This window comes from Octopus sinensis, linkage group LG3 (genome assembly GCF_006345805.1).
Source record: "Octopus sinensis linkage group LG3, ASM634580v1, whole genome shotgun sequence".
Lineage (NCBI taxonomy): Eukaryota > Metazoa > Mollusca > Cephalopoda > Octopoda > Octopodidae > Octopus > Octopus sinensis.
Genome location: NC_042999.1, coordinates 92,028,602 through 92,041,156, shown reverse-complemented (window position 1 = coordinate 92,041,156; position 12,555 = coordinate 92,028,602). Strand labels below are relative to the sequence as shown.

At 34.8% G+C, this 12,555-nt stretch overlaps 1 long non-coding RNA gene across 1 annotated transcript in view; it reads right to left on the bottom strand.

Annotated features, from left to right (window-relative positions):
* The window catches only part of LOC118762769, a 13,674-nt gene extending 3,214 nt beyond the window's left edge, over positions 1 to 10,460 (bottom strand). The window contains exons 1-2 of the long non-coding RNA XR_004998519.1: positions 10,308 to 10,460; positions 3,304 to 3,306 (exon numbers count right to left, since the gene is read on the bottom strand). This is a non-coding gene — a long non-coding RNA (uncharacterized LOC118762769). The remainder of the gene's footprint in view (positions 1 to 3,303; positions 3,307 to 10,307) is intronic.
* Positions 10,461 to 12,555: the final 2,095 nt, after the last annotated feature.

Below are 12,555 nucleotides of genomic sequence, written 5' to 3'. Positions count from 1 at the left end.
TGTGTGTGTGAGTGTGAGTGTGTGTGTATATGTGTGTGTGTGTGAGTGTGTGTGTGTATATATGTGTGTATATATGTGTGTGTGTGTGTGTGTGCGTGTGTGTGCTTCAAAGTAATAGAAACTATGTGAGAGGAAGAGGAAATAGTGTTAGAGAGTGATGCTGAAAAAATGAAGGGAAAAACTGAAAAAGAATGAACGAAACTACTATTGCTTAGAAGAAGAAGAAGAAGAAGAAGAAGAAGAAGAAGAAGAAGAAGAAGAAGAAGAAGAAGAAGAAGAAGAAGAAGAAGAAGAAGAAGAAGAAGAAGAAGAAGAAGAAGAAGAAGAAGAAGAAGATGATGATGATGATGAATCAGTCAATAGTGAAAGGATATCCTGGATCCTGGTTAAAGATTTGAAACTGTTTCTTTGAAGTATGACTGACGAGAAACTTCGACCTATGACTGACTGTTAACTGTACAGAAACGTGATGAATTGTCAGTTCGTAACAAATCCATTGCAAGCGTAACAGTTGGTCAAACAAACTGTTTAGCTGCGTAGACATTTCCAGTAAAATCTATATTCTGAGAATGATAAATACAGTGAAATTCGTTGAGATTTCATCGAGATGACACAACAGTGATTACTTTAATTCAGATAAAATTCTGATTTCCAAATAACTCCTTCAATTAATCTATATATCATCTTAGAATGACTGAAAGATTAATATGTGATAGGGATAATTTCTTTGCAGATAAAAGACGCCTGTCTGGTAAGATATGGCCTTTAGAATTAATGAATTTAAGGCGGCGAGCTGGCAGAAACGGTAAGCACGCCGGGTGAAATGTTCTGAGTTCAAATTCCGCCGAGGTCGACTTTGTCTTTCATCCTTTCGGGGTCGATAAATTAAGTACTAGTTGCATACTGAGATCGATCTTATCGACTGTCCCACTCCCCCCAAATTTAGGGCCTTGTGCCTAGAGTAGAAAAGAATTAATGAATTTGAAAGAGAATCGGTCATGTAAATGTTAGTCTTCTGTCGCAGCTTGTTATGGAAACCATAATCCTGAGTCAATGGCAAAGTAAATTCATACGATTTTTGGAAATTGATTGATAAAGAATAAACTAACCTCAAAAAAGCAAGTGTGTCAGAATTATTCTTACTTAGAGTTACATATTTACACTAAGACTGTATAGTCGATTAATGAATAAATTACTACGGATACAATATGGATACTGGTGGAATTATTCGGACTGCTGATCACTCGGCTTGTTCTACATCATTTCTGTTTGCTAGCTCATCAATGCCCAGTTAAAATAATTTTGTTATTGTATTTAAACATATATACATGTATGTTTATAGATATAGATATGTACATGGCCACGAGATGATATACAAAATCTCAAACTCAGCTCCTTACCTATTTTCCTTCTCTCTCAACATTTTCCTCTTTCCGAACAAGACAGTAAAAGAAACGATGGGGGCTGTTAAGCCGACACGTGACGAAAGGCGATCTTTCTTCCACTTCCTTCGTAAAGACAAGATATACATTTATCTGTCTCTTCTCGTAGCTCGTCTTTCTAGCGTTCATAATAATTTTTCACAACGTCTTGACTTAACAGCCCTCACCGTTTATTTTTATTGTTTTGTTCTCATTCTCCTGTTTTTGCTACCACTTTCACCTTCCGCAAAAAATCTCAAATTTTTAAAAAATTGCCTTGCGGGAAGGACTGTTTCAACGAAGTCGCGTCTTGTCCTTACCTCCGAAACGCGGAGTAGATGAAACAGGGACAACCGATAAAGGGAATGCTCTTTATGTTGCATGTCTCGTTTCTCTGATTTTTCGTTGTTCGAAAAAAGTTCGTTTTCTATGTTTTTGCTTTTATGTTTTCGTTTTCTTATTGTGTCTACATTTTTTAATGTCCTGTACCCATATATGTATGTGTATATACATATATATGAAGGTATGTACATATATGCATATATGCATGTATATATGCATATATTTATATATTATTTATATTATTATATGATCAAACCACACGCGTCCTTTTCCAAGTATATATATATATATATAAAGTGCATTAAGTAATCATCGCATTCCAATTCCATTCACTTCTCAATGAATAGCAGATGAGCGACTGTCTTTTGATATAGACCCACGCTTTCAGTCTTTATGGATAAAGTTTTCAGGAATAATCCAATAGGTTTACTATTAATTCCGTGAAATATTCACGGGTCCTCCTAGTTACTAATATTGATTTGACTTTAACTCAATGGGTTCATCTCTATTTCAAGGATGGGCAGGCCAGAACAGTGTGGTGTTCATGTCGTGTGAAAGAAATTCACTGTCGATATCATTGATTTAGCTGCTCTAATTTGTTACATCTCAGGTAACTTAGCAGTTCGGTAAAAGTGAGGTATAGAATAAGTACCTCGCTTTTTAAAAATAAATATTGGGGTCGATTCGTTTACCTAAATTTTTTCAGGGCGGTGCTCCAGAGCCTCTAATGACTGAAGCAATTAAAAGATGATATATGCGTGCAGATTTTTATGTATACAAATGTATACATACATTGATGTAGGAACACACGAGCCCGAATAGAGTGATGAAATAGAGGAGGTAAAGGAATATGTCTACCTGTAACAGGAAGTGAATATGTGCCGAGATATCGAAAAGGAGATCTCACAGAGAGTAAGGGCCGGATGGAAGGTGTTTAATGGCATAAGGGATGTGCTCAACGGAAGGTTGGACAGGACCACCCGTGCCAACTTCATCAATAGCACAGTTCTACCTGCATGTTATATGGTAGTGAAACATGGGCTACAACAAAGAAAGAAGAACAGAGATTGGTAACGTCACAAAGAGCCATGGAGAGGTCAATGCTTGGAATCTCGTTGAGAGAGCACGTGAGTAGCGACGGACTGGTCGGTCAAGGTGATCAAGGTGATATATATATATATATATATATATTATATATATATATATATAATATATATATATATATATATATATATTTACACATACACATACTTAAATATATATAAACTTGTAAAATCTACACACGTTCTTATCTGTAAAGCTATATGTCTCCCGTTTTATGTATACGTAACTTTCTTTATATGTAGAAATGTATATATGTGCATCAGCATATATCATTGTGAGGGCTTAATATATATGAATGAACACGCGTTTATGTATGTCCTGTTTGGCGAAACACATATTGCATATATTTGTACGCGTGTCTGTTTAAGTATACAAATTATTTGCTTGTAACTGTGCGTCCATATCGTTGTTGCGTATTATTCATTTCCAGTCCAACTGCCTTCTACACGACGGACTTCCCATATATGGCCATTCTTATCCATAGACTTGTGTGTATAAATATTTTCGTGAATATTTATATTCTTTGGAATGTTTGTTCTTGCAAACAAATCCATGAGCACACACACACACACACACACACACACACACACACACACCACACACACTCACACCCACACATACACACACTCGTACATAAACATAGGTATATGTATTTGTATATGTGCGTGCTGTACCTTTGTGTATTTGCACACACACACATATATTTATATGAATTATTCAGTGTCTATATGTTTCTATCTTTCTGTTTTTCTTTGTAATAATTGTGTTTCTATTATAATCATTTTACCTTACATTCTCTCTCTAATGTAATTTTAAACTTTATTTCATATATCTTTATTATTTTTCTAGCTGAGTAATGCAAATAATAAATGTAAGCATATCATTTTATCAGTAGCGAACTAAATTATTTTATTCCCCATATTAAATCATTCGGTCATTCTTCCTTTTGACTATCTCCAAACTTAATATAAGCCATTCACCCCAAATATATCTCTAAGACATATTTTCTATACCTATTTATGTATTTATTTATTTATTTATTTATGTATTTATTTATTTATTTATTCATAATATATAATTCTAAATAATTCCATAATAATAGTAGCATATCTACTCTTCTTTGTTAATAATTTGAAGTTATACTAGGTTATACATGTTAGTTTCGAATTCGTAATAGCATAAAACCTAACAGCATTCATTAAAAAAACAAACAAACTTCAAGCTACATCCTGTTTGTTCGTTGGCTCATCTGTCCCGTGCGATTAAAAACATTCTTTATGCTAAACTGAATAATTAATTTCATATTTTGATTATTGTACCTCAAGTTAGTTTGCCGTCCTACCCTTTATCCTACTAGCCCTTGTTATACTTATGCCTGATGTGGCTCCTAATTATTACAATGTTTATCTCTGTGTCATGAAAGGGTTTATTTATCGTCTTATTTTTAATTTCTATCTTCAGTTTTGGTATGTTTTAGCTAACGCTTATTTCGGTCCCCGGGAATGCAGCAACGCCATGAAGAATTTTTTAGTGGATAAATCGACTCATTGTACTTACATTTTTAAGACCGTTTCTTATTCTATCAGTCTCTTTTGCCGAATGTTAATTTACGGGAGCATAAACAAACTAATACTGGGGGAGCAAACACACTCACATAAATATATTCAGCCAGCCAGCCATCCAAACAGCAGGGGACCTGAAGATGTTCACTTATATGTACTTATATAAAGATAGTTGTGTCTGGTTTATAGGGTTACCCAGGGTTTCGTGTTCATAAAGCGTTTAGCTTTACATACGTCTTATCAGACCGATTTTGGTCGGTCCAGAGTTATAGGAGATGTCATTTTCTGAAAGTTCCGCGTAGTGGGGTTGAACCGAAGACTATATTGTTGGCAAGAGAGCTTCTCAACCACACAGCCACATCTGCGCCTATAAAATAGCAAGTTCCCATGGCGGATATCGAGCCCAGAACAGCAACGTTATTCTTATAAATGTAATTAAAAAGTATTTCGTTGGATCATCTCCGCTCACCCTATCTTTCGCATTAATTTAATTTATAATACTTGTTTGGAGAGAGCGGAATCTTACATCGGCTGACCTCAACCTATTAGCAGTCCTACCTTCTTGTTTCCTTTCTTTGTTTCCTCTATCACCATTTGGTTATTTCCTCGTTTGTCTGTACCTCTACCCAACTCAAGCTACACTTCTTTGCTTCTGATTAACCTACCTACTTCTCTTCCCGTTTAGTTATCCACCCTCCTGGCTATCTCGGTACATCTGTCTCATTACAAGATCCTCAATACGTTTCCCTATATCTAGCCTAAGCTATCGATGTTAATATATTCTTTATAAATACTGTTCCTCTTGATGCAACCGCCCTTCCTCCAAAGAAGAAAATGAGAATTTCATGCACAGTCGCACAAAATTTAATTTAACAATATTCCAAGGATTTCAACATACATCATGGGTTTTCTGCCAGAGAATTTAGTCAACCGGGTATTTATAGGTTTCAAGAGACAATTGAGTCCAATATTCAATAAAGTCTGATATCCTATAGATTTTGTGCAATCTGTAGAAATTTACTTCCATTTAATGTAATCTCCGAATTCTCTATAGTCTGTTAAAAGACGTAGATTAAATTAAAAATAAGGACAAATATTTTTGTTTATCTTAAGTTATAGATATATTTCAATTATATCCACAAATTAAAATATAACTATGTAACTTAAAAAAAAATCTTCAATATAGTTATCGTTAAGTACTTTGTTTTCATAATTTGCAGTCGGTCATGAATGTCAACAGAAGACGTTGCTATTTATAATATATTTAGTATTGGTTCATATCTATCAGCCACAAAGGAGAGGAAAGGACTCAGTGTATTATGTGTAGACAAGTTTTGTCAAATTATTCTATGAAACCAAATAAGTTTAAGCAAAGTTTGCCATGTTAATCTTCTACACAAATTTAAGGAAAAAAGTAAGCCTAAAGGTGTTTAAGGATAATTGCTTCTGAGTACGGGAGATTTCAAATAAGAAAGATAAAAAAAATACACCTGCACCTGGAGAGACTGGGAAACTTTGATCACGGTTCTTGTTTGTGAAACCTGGAAATTACATTGCGAAATAAATTGGAAAATTCTATCAGTTTCACTAAAATACAGTGTTGCTCGAAAGACGGTCAACGATATAGCATTTGAGATCAAGGGTCATGTGTAGGAGATCAAGTGACAACATTTTACTTATTTTCAACTGAATTTTATGAATCGGCTGATATGGAATTGTGTTTCCAATTCCTCTTTGCAAAAAAAGCCTCATGCAGGTTTATTTATTTTACTATCAATTAATTTAATACCTATCAAGACCGCAGCTATTGAAAGAAATGCTACATTTTTCATGGAATCTGTGGATATTGTAGAGATGGTGTTGGGAACAAAAAGTAGATTTAATGTTTATGCGAAAAATTGAGACCTGAAATAAAAAAAAGAAACAACAATTCATTGTAGGATATATCTTCAGACATTGGCCTTAAAACACTTCCAGAGAGAATTTGAGATCAAACAATTTCAAGTTAAGAATAATGTTAAAAACAACGCTCTCATCTCACAGTTGAAAATAAGTAAAATGTTGTCACTTCATCTCCCACACATGACCCTTGATCTCAAAAGCTATATCGTTGAGCGTCTTTCGAGCAACACTGTATTTTAGTGAAACTGATAGAATTTTCCAATATGTTTCGCAAACCACCATCTACTCCTTTTCCATACAAATGTTTTGTAGTTTTAAGAGGTAATGTACGAAATAAGATGCTAGAAGCGAATTCAACATGATTGAAGTTTAGGATATGATACAATGTCTAGCCTGATTGAATGATGAGGAAGGGTTCATGCGCTTCGCTTATTTAGCTGGCATTTTCGATCAACTGAATCTTTAGATGAAAGGAAAAGGCACAAACATCAGAAAATTCATTCATATTTTAAAAGCTATGATGAGCAAACTGGAAGACGGTATGAAGAAAAAAGGTCGGAATAAAATGAAAATATTGATAAGTTTGAAAAATGTCATTTCTTGGGACTGTCGGTGAACGCCGAGAGCATCGAGAATTTGCATAAAAGGAAATTTGTCAGCATCTGACAGCGCTGGGAATGAATTTGGCCGATGTTATCAATAATTCCAAGACGAGAAGTTGGATTTAGTACGAAATCCATTTAAACTTTCGTGTGAAAAACTGATGGGTGTCAAATTCCATTTTTGAAGTTAAAGAATAATTAAAGACGAAGAGATATGTTTGATGACGTATAAGTCACAAACTTTCGGCTTTTGATGCGTGATTGCTACTAAGAAAAGGCGAAGGAAAAACCATGACTGTTTTGTCGTTGACCACGATCTTCATCAGAATATTGAATTACGATAGCACATCATTCTCTCTCTCTATATGTATGCATATATATATATATATATATATATATATATTATATATATATATATATATATATATATATATATATATATATATATATATATATATATATATATATATGCATGTATGTATTTATATATATATATATTATATATATATATATATATGTATGTGTGTGTATGTATGTATGTATGTATATCCGAAGGTGGGTCAAAAAGTAATGCCATTTTCTTTATTTCATGTGATGTTTTTGATAAAAATAACTGAAAATTTTCCCATTTATAAATGTTTATATCATTTACGTTCTGAAATATTATGTTTTTCACTTTTCAGGTGTTTAGACTGGTAAGGAAAATTCAAAATGGCTGCCGCCTTAGAGTTACATTAAAAACAAAGAGCAGTGATTGGATTTCTTGTTGCCGAGGGGAAACCCCTGTGAACATTCACCGAAGATTACAAAATGTCTTTGAGGACAATACTCTAGATTTTAGCAATGTATGCAAATGGGTCCGTCGTCTGAAAGATGAAAAGGTGGGAACTGTGAGTGTAGCCGATAAACCCCGTTCTGGTCGTCCGCTTCTGTGAACCCTGCCAATAAAGCCAAACCAGATGCTCTGATCATAGAGTACAGCGCATATCTCTTGATGAGTTGGCAGAAAACCTTGAAGTGAGCCATGGAAGTGCTTACGACATTGTCGAATCACTTGGTTTTTCAAAAGTGTGTGCCTGTTGGGTACAGAGAGCGCTGACTACCAAACGCAAGACTAACAGGGTCAATGCCTGCACTGAACTTCTCGAACAAAGTCAAAGAGACAACACCTTCTTTCGAAAGCTCATAACAGGTGATGAAACATGGGTTCATCATTATGTAAACCGGAATCAAAAAGGCTGGCAATGGAATGGCGCCACTCTACGTCACCAATACCGAAAAAGTTCAAGACGACCAAAGTCAGCTGGAAAAATCATGGCGACTGTCTTTTGAAATGCTCAAGGTGTCATTCTGGTCTATTTCTTACCAAAAGGAAAAGGTTACTGGGTCTTCTTGACGATTATAGAAATGTGGTTCGTCTAGCGCAGAACAGCAGAATGTTATTCAAAACATTGCCTAGGTTCTGTTGAAAAGTAAACATTAATATTAGTGTTGTCGAGGAAGTAGGTAAAATCCGGAGCTTTCTTCCCAAAATATATAGCGTGGTATTTGTCTAAGTATGTATGTACCGTAAATCCTCGAGTATAGTCTGCCCTTGAGTATAATACGCAGGGAATTTTTAGGGGGCTGTACCTCTGAAAAACCTAAATCTTGTGTATAATACGCACTCCTTCTTTAACTTGAATCGTGCGTAATTAAACCAGCAGCACCTAGTCGAACAAACACTTCCGCGCATGCGTAATACAATAATGGTGATGTTCTTAACTGTTATATGGGAATGTAAATATGTTTGCAAATTCTTATTGCTATATGTTATTCTGTGTTCTGAATATTTGTGTTTAAATAAATGTTGCTTACTGCAAGTTATGAATGATTCTTTTATGACTTCATTGCTTTCAGGCTTAGCTTAAGGTATTTTCGCGCCTAACCTCACAAAATGCGACTGAATAAACATTGCCGAGCAGCAAATAGAGACACAAACATTGCTTAAAAAATAATTTTTCATTTTTAACCTCGTATATAGTACGCACTAGGGATTTTGACCTTTGAATTTGGGGGAAAATGCTGACTATACTCGAGGATTTACGGTATGTATGTATGTATGTATGTATGTATGTATGTATGTATGTATGTATGTATGTATGTATGCATGTATGTATGTATGTATGTATGTATGTATGTATGTATGTATGCATGCATGCATGTATGTATGTATGTATGTATGTATGTATGTATATATGTATGTATGTATGTATGTATGTATGTATGTATGTATGTATGTATGTATGTATGCATGCATGTATGTATGTATGTATGTATGTATGTATGTATGCATGCATGCATGCATGCATGCATGCATGTATGTATGTATGTATGTATGTATGTATGTATGTATGTATTTATACTTGTCACTCAAATTATATAGTTCTTATCTTGCACGCTTTTACCTCAGCATGCTTTCTGTTTTTGTCGATTTGCTTCTAAATTTACAAATGTCATTTAGAGACGTCAACTCGTTTCGTCATTTGCATTTTTGTTTTTGTGTTTATCTATCTAACATTTTACTTCTCTCTCACTTCTATGTCAAAGCGGAACACCACATGTTAAGTTAGCACTCAAGTTATATTTATTTTCTATTACATATTTCCGAAATTAAATTTTATTTTCAAATGTCAAACCAAACTGGACAGGAAAGTCGATTTCTTCAGAAATGAAAATTGAAATATTAATCAAATTTCAAATGCGAAAAGATTTGACGGAAATTGCGAAACAGTTTAATATTCACGGAACAATTGTTAGAACAATTAAAGGAAAGGAAGAAAAATGACAACAAATATAATAACGGCATCTGAAGTAAGTTTAAAATAAATCATACATCATTGGTTAAAAGATATATTCCAAAACGATTGCATGCAGATTACATTGCAACTTCACGAAAAAGAGTACATCCATATTATCAAATTATCGTTAAAATTCAAACATTTATTCAAATGCATGTTTTCAATTATAAAACTGCATGGGAAAATTGTATCAAATATTAAGGAATCTTCTGAAGTATCTATGCCACTAAGTATCTAAGACAATTGAAGAATATTTATATTCTTTAAAATAATTATTTAGTGTGGAGGAAACGAGAATCTCTAGAAGAATATTTTACAGACAATTACAAATACAAAACATAGTAAATGAATGCACAAAAATCATGTTTTTATTCAAAGCTTAATAGATGTTTCTTTGTGAAGGCGCGTGACTTAGTGGTTAAGGTAATCGGCTCATGATTGTGAGTTCGAAAACTGGAGACGCGTTGTGTGCTTGGGCAAGACACTTTATTTCCCATTGCTCCAGTTTAGCCAGCTGACAAAAATGAGTAGCACCTGTAATTCAAAGGGCCAGCCTTGTCACATTCAGTGTCACTCTGAATCTCCCCGCGAACTACGTTAAAAGTACGCATGAGATGCTCAGCCACTTGCAAGTTAATTTCAAGCGCGGCTTGTTCCGTTGTTCGGATCAACGGGAATCATCACCGTCGTAACCGACGGAGTGCCATTTACTACATATTTCTTTATTTTCGTGTTTCATTTTCCATATAAATAATGCCCTTAACACTTGCCCTCTTGTATTTCATATGAAGGTGGAATCTATATATCACGCAGTCAAATAAACGTAGTGAAATTGGTTAGTGATTTGTGGAAGCCTCTTTGATAAACTGCATCCGAAATTTAAATATCCGGATTTCCCTCGTATCATGCTACGCTGTACACACACACACGTGCATACACACACACACACACACACACCACACACACACACACACACACACACACACATGCACACAAATCACGAGGTAGTGAGTTTGATTCCTGGAACGGGTTGTGTCATAAAGTATAATATATATCCTGCTGGTAATTTTCGTTATATACTTTAAGTATTATTTCGTGATGTGCAAACTGATACCATGAGTTTACTTTCAGATATGCTCATTAGGTTACTTTTTGTATTATCTGAAATAGAATACCCGCATATCGATTAATCCCTAAAAATTGAATATATATATATACCGTCTCCTATGAAGGGATATAATAAATATCCTGGAAACAGCCGTAAGATATTCTACTTATAAATGTTCTAAAATCCCCTCAGCCTTTGTTTTTTATCTCATTCTGAAAAACTTTTTTATATATACACACGCTGATATATGACATAAGGTGGACTCCCTATTCGCATAATCACTGAACCTGGAGCTTAACTATGGTCTATTCATAGCACTCACTCACTCGGATGCCGGATGCCCGAGATCCTAGAAGATACACACACAGACAGACAGAATGGATTTTATATAATAGATAATCCTTAAGGCGGAGAGCTAGCAGACCCTTAGCACGCCGGACGTAAAGTTTAGCAGCATTTGTGTCATTATATTCTCAGTTCAAGTGTTGCTGAGGTCTATTTTACTTTTTCTTCCTTTCAGATCGATAAAATAAATACCAGTCAAGTATTGGTGTCAATGTAATCGACTACTCCTTTCGCTACTTTAGACTTGGTGCCTATAGTAGAAAGGATTATTATAATCCTTATAAGCATAGGGGAGCTAAGTGGCAAAATGATGGTAACGATGACGATACGCACAAACGATGCAATCCTGATTATCATAGTCTATCGTCTTTAATTATCATCATTGTCACCGTCGTTGTCGTCATCGCTATCGTCAGCTCCTCCGTCGACGTCCTCATCATGCTCATTCAAACGTAGTCATCAGACCAGCCAAAGGTCAAATATGTTACGCTTTTATTATTCAGAATACCTTATATTAAGACGAGATCAACATACACCAGGAAATTAATGTTGTAACAAATACATTTTATCGTTTTCAAAGTAATGTTGCCGTTCTTCTCTGTGGTATGTAACAGCTTCCTTATTTTCTATTTTTAAAAGGCTGAAATAAATTCGATTACAGTTCCGATCTCTATGACGACAAAAATAGCTCTAAAGCAAGGTTAACATGTAAAATTTAATGTTTCTTTGATCAAGTCATGCAACTGATTTTAGAGAGCTAATTCGTTGTGTTGATTCATGTATCGAAAAATTATTTTAGATATTTTAGTTACAGGATGCAACAAATAGCTTGATAGCAGCCGATGGAAAAACAAGTATTCCCTTGTTTTGAGCAACAGTGCACTATTACCAACTTCGTGTAACGTTCAGAAGAATTCCACGTCAGTATCATTAAAACAACAGCAGTTTTGTGATGTGAGGGCATCGATTACATCAATTGCAGTACTTAACTGGTACTTCATTCTATCGATCCTGAATGGATGTAAGGCAAAGTCAACTTCGGAAGAATTTGTTCTCAGAACATTTTATCGATCCTGAATGGATGTAAAGCAAAGTCAACTTCGGAAGAATTTGTTCTCAGAACACATAATGAGTAAGGAAGAAATGCTTCTAACTATTTCCCCGGCTTGCGAATGAACCCCAAAAAAGGAAAGGCGTGGATGGAAAAGAAAATGTACCATCAGTTTGCAAGAGATGTGAATGCCAAGACGTACAGAAGACCGGTGGCTATGGATGAGGAGGAGTGGCCTGAAGATAGAAACAGAAGCACACATATGCGCAGCTCAAGAA